The sequence below is a fragment of the Calonectris borealis genome, chromosome 8 (assembly GCF_964195595.1).
Source record: "Calonectris borealis chromosome 8, bCalBor7.hap1.2, whole genome shotgun sequence".
Lineage (NCBI taxonomy): Eukaryota > Metazoa > Chordata > Aves > Procellariiformes > Procellariidae > Calonectris > Calonectris borealis.
Genome location: NC_134319.1, coordinates 18,963,339 through 18,971,779, shown reverse-complemented (window position 1 = coordinate 18,971,779; position 8,441 = coordinate 18,963,339). Strand labels below are relative to the sequence as shown.

Here is an 8,441-nt window from a genome sequence, read left to right as displayed (position 1 = left end):
GCTGCTATTGGCCGGCAGGCGAGGAGAGGCCCGCCCAGAGCGGCGAGGGGCCGCACGGCGGGCTCGGGCCTCTGCGGGGCGGTGGGGTCGGTCCCGGCCCGCGGGCGTGGGGCCGCAGCGCGGAGCGCAGCCGGGAGCACCGCTCGTCCCCTCGTGGGGCGGCGGGTGAGGGCAGGGCAGGGCAGGGCCGCGGCTGCAGCTCCGCCGCCCCGCGCAGCCGTGCTCTGGCCGAGGGGCGGGCAGCGCGGCCCGGCTCGGCCCTGGTCGCCGCCCCCGGCTGCCCGGCGTCGTAACGAACATCGTGCGGTGGGGATGAGGGACCCGCGTTGGGCCAGCGTCGTGCCGGCGTTGAGCGACTCCCTGGTGCCTGCTGAGGTGCCTCTGGGAGGAGGGCTGCTGCGCCTCGCGAGCGGCGGGGCCGGGCTCCGCCATGAGCGCCCCGGCAGGAGGCCGCGTCGGTGCGCACCTTGTAACTGGTGTGGTAGGGGTCTGCCAGCTCCAGCGGCCTGGAACTGCTTAAGATACTCGTGCGCTGTACAGCAATATTCAGCCCTTAAAAATTTTCTTTTCTACATGTGATTATTGGGAAATAATTACAATCGCTGATAAGATCTTGTTCTCGTTAGGTCCGCTATAAATGCAGTTAAATAGTCGAGAGTCCGTGAAACTACTCTCCGTTTACACTGGTAATAATGGAGAACACAACTTGGCTTGCAGCTTTGTGTTATTACCTAATTATGCAGCAAAAGGGATTGCACAGAATACAAAATCAAAAATAAATGCGCATCTTGATTCTGGTCTGCGCTGCAGGCGCTGACTTAACACTGAGCAGGTCTAGGAAAAGAGACTTTATTGGAATTACGTTTTGCTGTTGTTTAAAGCGGTGGGATTTTACTGAAGCCAATGCAGTTGCATGTTTGTAAATAAAACAATTTAGCACTTTTTAATCCATTTTGGTCATTATTCCTGTTTAAGATAAAAAATGATCGCTCTTGTTAAAGACTAGCTCTGCTGCATTTGATAATGCATAGATCTCTTGTTCACTAGAATATGAACTATAATACTCTTGTTTATTGCATACTTTATGTAGAGAGATCGAACTGCACCCCTTGGTCAATAACAACTAAGCTGCGGTAGGCAGTGTTCCCAGGGCAACGTTGTAACTTGGCTATTACCTTATAATAAGCTGCGCTTAGATGAACAAAAACGTTAAAAGCAGAAACAGGTTCCACCACTTTTGCTAACGTGTGTAGTCTCCTATTACACAGTTTAGAAGGAGAGTGCAGAAACGAGTTGCTGAGCTGCTTTGGTGTTTTGGGGGGGATTGTTTTGATGTGTGGAGGGTTTTTTCCAATGGTTGTTCTAATCTGCACTTTCTGTTAAGAGCTCCAATAAGCCAGTGCAGCGGCTTGAGATTTAGCTAAATTAAGTACGCTAACTCTCAATAATTTCAGTTAAGGGTGACAGTATTTAAAACATGAATTAAATGTGGGATAATGACAAAATAATGCAAGCCAAATTCTGTTCTTTCTTTTATCCATGTCATCTTACAGAAGTTTGAAGGGCAGGATAAATGTTCATGAGCGCAGGCTTGTCCTAATGCTAATGATAGGCACCGTCATTCTAAATTAACCTCTTGGGCCAATCTTACCTGCAGTCATTTCTGAATACTGTATTGAACCACAGATTACTTTTTCAAATTAATACTTGCAGAATAGCTAGTGATTATTTGAGTTGCATATTTAACTCTGCTGCCTCCTGGCCAGGTCAGGGTTTCAGCCAACCTCCTTGGTCCCCCTGCCTTGGCGTTGTCATCATTTAGAATACTGACTCATCACCGTTTCTATACAGCTCCCACTATTGGCATTTCTCTGTCAGTCATATCCATACTACCTTTCTCCCCATCACTTAGGTTGCATTCATATGCCACAAGAAATCCGTTTCATTGTATCTTCTGGTCTAGACCCCATCTAGCTGTGGTTTCTTTCCCTGCAATATCTCAATTTATCTTGGTTCCAACACCTAAAATAATTTTAATTTAGACTCAGGTCATTTATCTGCCTTGATCACTTGTTCCTCTCCTTTCCTATTGATCCAAACGTGTTGTGCTCTCTCGTGCTGTCTTTCCAGTGATTCTGGTTCTCCGTCACGTCAAATTTACATTTATTTGTTCTCACAAGCATAACTGCACTTGTAATATAATCTAATATTGTCTCTTATTTTATTGTCCCACTCAAGTCTGCTAGAAATGCCAGCTTTGACGCTCGCCTTCATTTATCTCTCTAAAAAGGCTTTTACCTTCTTGCTTCTCTGTTTAAGGAGGAAGTTCAGTCAAATTGGCTATGACTCTCCTCATATGAATATCTTCTCAAAAGTCACCTCTTCATCAGTGTCTTTCTTCATGTACATCTTCACAGGACAGTGACAGATTATGTATACCGTTTCCACTATATTTCCTCAGTACTTGCTTAAGTATCTCTAGCTTATTTTTGCTTTATTCAGAATGAATGTAGAATAGGTAAAGGCACAGCTTCTGCATTGCTTCTGCACAGCTTCTGTGCCTGTGCTACAGCATGAGTCTCTCCTCCTCTTCTGTTGGCTTGGGTAAGCAGAAATCCCTTCTTTGCTGTTGGGGCAGAGAAGGCTCCATCTTCTCATTCAACACTCAGCCTCCAGTTCTAACAATGCACCAAGGTAGGAACTTCTCAGAAGGAAAGAGAGGAAATTACATCAACTGAATATGACAAACAAAGCAGCATGTCTAATGCTCTGCAAGCCAAACTGCTGCACTGTCTTCTCTTGTGGCTTTATCTCTAGGTTGGATCTGAAGCATGAGAAGCCAAATGACAAGCCAGGCCCACGAAGAACGTTCCTTACGGCTGACAAGCAATTGCCAAAGCCCACCTCTGGGAGCTCTCCACGAAAGGATCAAAACATTGCTGTGCGGTTGCATCCACTGCTGCCAGAATCTGCAGCTGAATCTAACCGCTTGTATTTACTGACAGATCTAAAAGAATCTGTGCTGACAGTAGAGCACGTCTATTAAGCTTTTCGTAGGTCAATTAAACTAGTAGAAGTCTCCCTGCATTTGTACTGTCCTCCAACCTTGAAAAAAAGATAAGCAAGATCCAGGAGGATAATTGATGAATGTATTTAGCACAGACAGAGGTAGGAGATCCTTACCTCCCCCTGCTGCCAAGAACATCTGCTCGTAAGTTAGAAACTTAGAATTAGAAATCAGAAACTACTTAGAAATGAGCAAATAAAGGTGGTTATTGCCCTGGCATTATTGAAAAAATATATACATATACACAAAATTCAATTTTAATGATAGTATAGACTGTTAAATGTATTAGTCTTCATTAGCCTAAATGCCACATGCTTTCCAACTTTTAATTCCTTTTTTTGTTAGGCAATATGATTCTATGGCAAAATTTTCTCTCTTTAGCACCATGTTGAGACAAATCTCTTCATGCTATTGTGCCCTTTAGGAATACTGTCAAATTCAATCATTCAGGACTCATGAGTCTTGCACTAACATGAAAAGATTGATTTGAAAAGCATGGGTTTTCAAATGGTTTTCCTTTTTTCTGTTTTTCATTTTCCATTTCCATACTTAACCATTTTACAGGAAAGCTGAGATTGCCAGCTTTGCTCTCACATGTAAATGAGCTCTTCCCGATGCTACGCAGCCCTAGAATAATGCACTGGGATGTGGCAGTGACTGTCTCTGCCAGTATCTTCTGATCAGTTATATCTGAAATGTCAAAAATTACTGTGGTGTCAGAAAATATACCAGAATGTAGCAGCCTCTACAGCCTATTTAAAGGGAGTTAAAAATAGATATAAAAATGACCTCGGGCAAAGATGCAGAGGAATTCTTGACCTTTTATAAACTGGGTCTCGTTCAAACAAAGTATGTTTTAATAAAATCAATAGAAGACATATACCTAAGAATGGTGAAACAGGGTGGTGAAACACTGGAACAGGTTGCCCAGAGAAGCGGTAGATGCCCCATTCCTGGAAACATTCAAGGCCGGGTTGGACGGGGCTCTGAGCAACCTGATCTAGTTGAAAATGTCCCTGCTTACTGCAGGGGGGTTGGACTAGATGACCTTTAAAGGTCCCTTCCAACACAAACTATTCTATGATTCTAAGAATAAGGAATGTAGGCTCTCCTACACAGTGGAAAAGTTTGAAAAGGGCTGATGAGTCAGCGGATGAGTTTGCTGTAGCAAAAAGGGTTTGTGCAAACCTTGACTTATAGACAGAGTGCAGAAGTTAATGGTGGCAATTTGCACCTGTATGTGCAAATTGCCGAGGGTGATTAAGGCATGGTGTGCACAGTTCTGATGCTCATATTGCAATATGGATACCAAAAAAATGAGTGAGTATAGAGAAGAGCTAGAGAATGATCTGAAGTCAGAGAAAATGCCAGGTAATTGAAGAACTAAAAATCTTAACCTACCCACTGGATCAAAAAGATTGAAAGGTGAGTTGATAACATTGTATACATACATGCTGGGAAAAATATTGAAGATAAGGGCCACCTGAACCTACCAAAGAGTGAAATAAGAAGAAATAATGCCTAGTAGCTAAAATCAAGCAAATTAAAATAGAGTAGTCTTCAGTACCTAATTCAGTACCACTGACAATAAATAATCCTTGGAACAAACAGTTAAGGGCTGTGGTTGATTACTTGGCTCTTGATGTCTTCAGATTGAGACTCAATACCTTCCTGGAAAATGCAGGCTAGCCAAAAACAGGCGATGTTGTGTTTGCGTACACCAGGTTCAGTTCAGGGTTAAATACAGTTGCCTGTAATTTACAGGAGATCAGATTATATACACCCATACACCCTCTTCTTTAGACTTCAGAAATAAATTTATATACTTTATAAACTCTCCAAAACCTCTATAAATACTTCTTTTCCTCCTATCACCCCAGATCTAGTTTTCCTTTCCATGTATGCCTTTTCTGCATCTGACTCTCCCATCCCACTTGCACAGCACTGTGGCCAGAAAAATACCACTGACAGGTAATGGGGAGACGACGGCACCCACTTCTTGTCCCAGCTGCTGAAACTGCTCAACAGCTCTCAGAGGAGTTTCTGAAGTAGCGTCCCTGGCCCTTGCCCTAGGGGAATGCACTTCATCCACCTCAGCTCTCTCTACCCAAATCCAGTCGTTCCACGCTCAAATACCGCAGTCTGTTGAGGGCTCGGCTTGTCAAATGTGGCTCAGCAAATGATTGAGACTACAGCCAAAAGCAAAGCAAGATAGCTGGTCTGGAGTTGTGCTTCAGCGACTTTTTCAGCCGTTAGTCCAAATTAAACTAGACAAAATCAAAGCTTTCCTCAGCAGCAACGATCCATTTAAAGTCATTTAAATGTTCTTATATTTGCTGCAACTTTTGGGGTTACTTACAGCCTAACAGGAATACTGGGCTTGGCCAAACTGGTACCCACGTAATGGGGCATCTTATGGATCTTAGCTGAGTGCTTTCCCTTTCCCCATGTTGTATATTGTCTTTACTTGGAGCATCTGTTTGAATGTAGAGTTACAATTGTCTTTGTGGTTCTCTATATTTTACCAACATACAAGGTTTTTCTCATGGTTAAATAAGAGATTCTGTTCTCCTAACAGATACGTAGATAACGCTGTGCTTTTGCTCCACTATCTGACATAAGGCTGAATCTGGTAACCTCACTTACTGAATAATTGTGTTGTCATTGGGAATACCCACACATGTAAAATGAGCAGGACTTGGCCCCTTGGTCATATTTTTGTAATAAAAGATAAAATGAGATTTTTTAGGAAACTGCAACTTATGACCATAATATTTATGAGGCTGTCAGGACTGCACTGTAAAAATTCATATTATTTAATTCTTCACTCTGACACTAAAGCATCATTTCATTTATATGCAAATAAGAATATACTGTACTGCTGTTTCTTCACTGAAGAAGCTGTTTGAATTATTCACATTTTATTAATAAAGCTTCATAAATAAGTATTTTTTCTACTCAATTGGTAGTGGCCAGGGGAGAGAATCTATTTATCAGACTTTGTTATTATGAGCTTCATAACAAAATATGAAGATTTATGGAGTACATAATTAGATGTTATGTGATTTTAATGGAAACATTGGGTTATCCAGATGAAATACTCCTTTCTTTATGCATTTCTCCTTGGTAGAGGCACTTTCTGGAAAATGGACGGAACCCATCCCCATTGCTATGTTCCAAGAACTGCCTGTGAAAGGAACAGAGCAATTTAATACCTCTTTTGATCATACACACTGAAATAATTTTGAATAATGAAAAGATGCTTAAGGAAGACTATAAGGAATGCCAGGGAGAAGCTGGGGAAAATGCTGTGCCCCCTCTGGGCAGAGGTGCTGGTCTGCAGACCTAGGATTAACTGCGCCTATGGCAGTACAATGCACAACCTGAAACTGCCTGGCCTTTAAACCATCACTTAAGTGTCCAGCACTTAACGTTCCCGTCGGGTACAGGTCATAGTCAGAGGACTCCTGTGGTGAACTCGGTTCCACCTGTGCTGCGAATGAGGCTGCCTACAGGGCTGAGCCCGGCACTGAACCCTGGGTCAGAACAGCCAGGTCTGCAACCTCCTGATGGGTTTAGGCAGAACAGGGATGCCCTGATGCTCTGCTGAGCCAAAACATCAGCTGCTTCATCTGTGCCGCAGGGGGACTTCAGGGACCCGGGTATTTTCTTCAGGAAAATCAGAGCAAGCTGTAGAGACTAAAGCGGCTAAGTGAAGTTCCTGTAAATTGCTTTGTCCAAGTTAGGTCCATACATTGCAGGTAAAATGGGCACTTTTTGAAATACTGGCACTGAAGTCTCCCTGTGGAGTTGAAGTACGAGACATGCAGAACAATACAGTCATGAAATGTCCAGTGTTATTGCACAATAGCACCCGGGTGCCTATAGATGACCTAAACCAATGAAAATTTAAGGGAAAAAGGCTGGATGCGAAACACCTGCTGAGCATTACAGATCAGCCCCAGGGTTTTATTACTGCTGTCATCTAAGCAGAGTTCTAATCTCGCCCACAGTACCTCTGAAATGCACCGCAGCAAAACGACTGTAAATTAGTAGTCGAGTACATCTAGGCTGCCTGGGCTTGTGTAGGGAGCTGAAAAGGTTTTGTGGGAAAAGTTGAGAGCTTGTATTTTGACATTGCCAATCGGATATGGACTGATTTTAGTGTTTCTCTGGAAGCAAGACCATGGACCATGTCTTGTGGAAGTCTCTCTACGTCTCAAAATAATCAAGACTAAGAAATTAGCCTGTAATTGTATACATGACTATTCTTGAACCAATTTTTTGCATGTGAAATAAGGAGCTGCGAGCCGCTACATTGGACTTCATCGAACCAAGCACTTAAGTGTGTACATAACTTTAAACACAGGTGTAACCTTCCTGAAAGCACTGAAGTGGGTTGTGTGCTGCTGTTAGCAGCACACGCTAGATGGGCACGTGGGTGTTCAGAAGAGCAGCAGGGAGCATTCCTCAATAATAGCTTGCAGCTACTTTGAAGGATCCTGGTTTGGTTGACAGAATCAGGGAGGCAAATTCCAAGAATTTTCAACTTCGCATAGTCATTATGGACAAAGATGCATACCTGATGCTGGTCAGAGCAAAATTTAATCATGTGCGTTAATTCTGTAATAATTTACACATGATCAGGTGTTTAGAATTACAAAATTCCTAAAAAACCCTCACTCTTCATGCCAGCTTGTATAACCACAGATTTTATTTTCATTTATTTTGATAACATTGAGTAAGTCCTGAAAGCACTACCTAAAGTAGTCACTGCATTAATTTTTGAAGAAGAATCAATATTGTAGCACCGTAACTTTTGTTTCTGGAGTTTAATTTAAAAAAAAAAGTCATTACAGTAAATTTTCTTCTGGAAACTCTTTAATCTTCTGCATGTCAAATACTAGCTAAAACTTTTAGACAAGAGAGGAATGCTGTTATTCCTTTAACAGTATGTATTTGCTGCCTATTCACAATATTATTCACAATTATTCACAATAAGCAGAGTCAAAACAGAAAGTAAAACCAATATAAATGTCTGTTTTGCTGGGATGTCTGTGACAGCATTGTAGCCAAGAATAAAAAATTTTTAAGTAAGTCTGCAGACATTTGCTATGCCAAAAATTTCTCTTGAAAATCAACTCAAATTCTAACCCCTAGGACATTTGATGAAGCTTTATTTACAAAAAAGAGTAGTAAAAGCAGCAGAAAAAAATTCTTGGAAGTGCATGCTAATTTTGGTATGTTTGATCCCCCATGGCTGAAAATGGAAAACAAAATCAGTTTGTGTATCATCTAGAAAGTAAAGTTGTAGACTATCTGCAATATTCTAGTAAGGCTGGAGTTATAAGTACAGATGAGTTCAGAAAATGTG

The 8,441-nt window shown here is 42.1% G+C and overlaps 1 long non-coding RNA gene across 2 annotated transcripts; it reads left to right on the top strand.

Annotated features, from left to right (window-relative positions):
* The first annotated feature begins 94 nt into the window (after positions 1 to 94).
* Positions 95 to 5,993, top strand: LOC142084947 (uncharacterized). Of its 2 annotated transcripts, XR_012674498.1 has the most exons (3): positions 95 to 469; positions 2,818 to 4,492; positions 5,010 to 5,993. It is a non-coding gene; the product is annotated as an uncharacterized LOC142084947 (long non-coding RNA). The 2 variants fall into 2 exon arrangements; XR_012674497.1 differs by lacking the exon at positions 5,010 to 5,993 and having other exon boundaries at positions 2,818 to 4,675.
* The last annotated feature ends 2,448 nt before the right edge of the window (positions 5,994 to 8,441 follow it).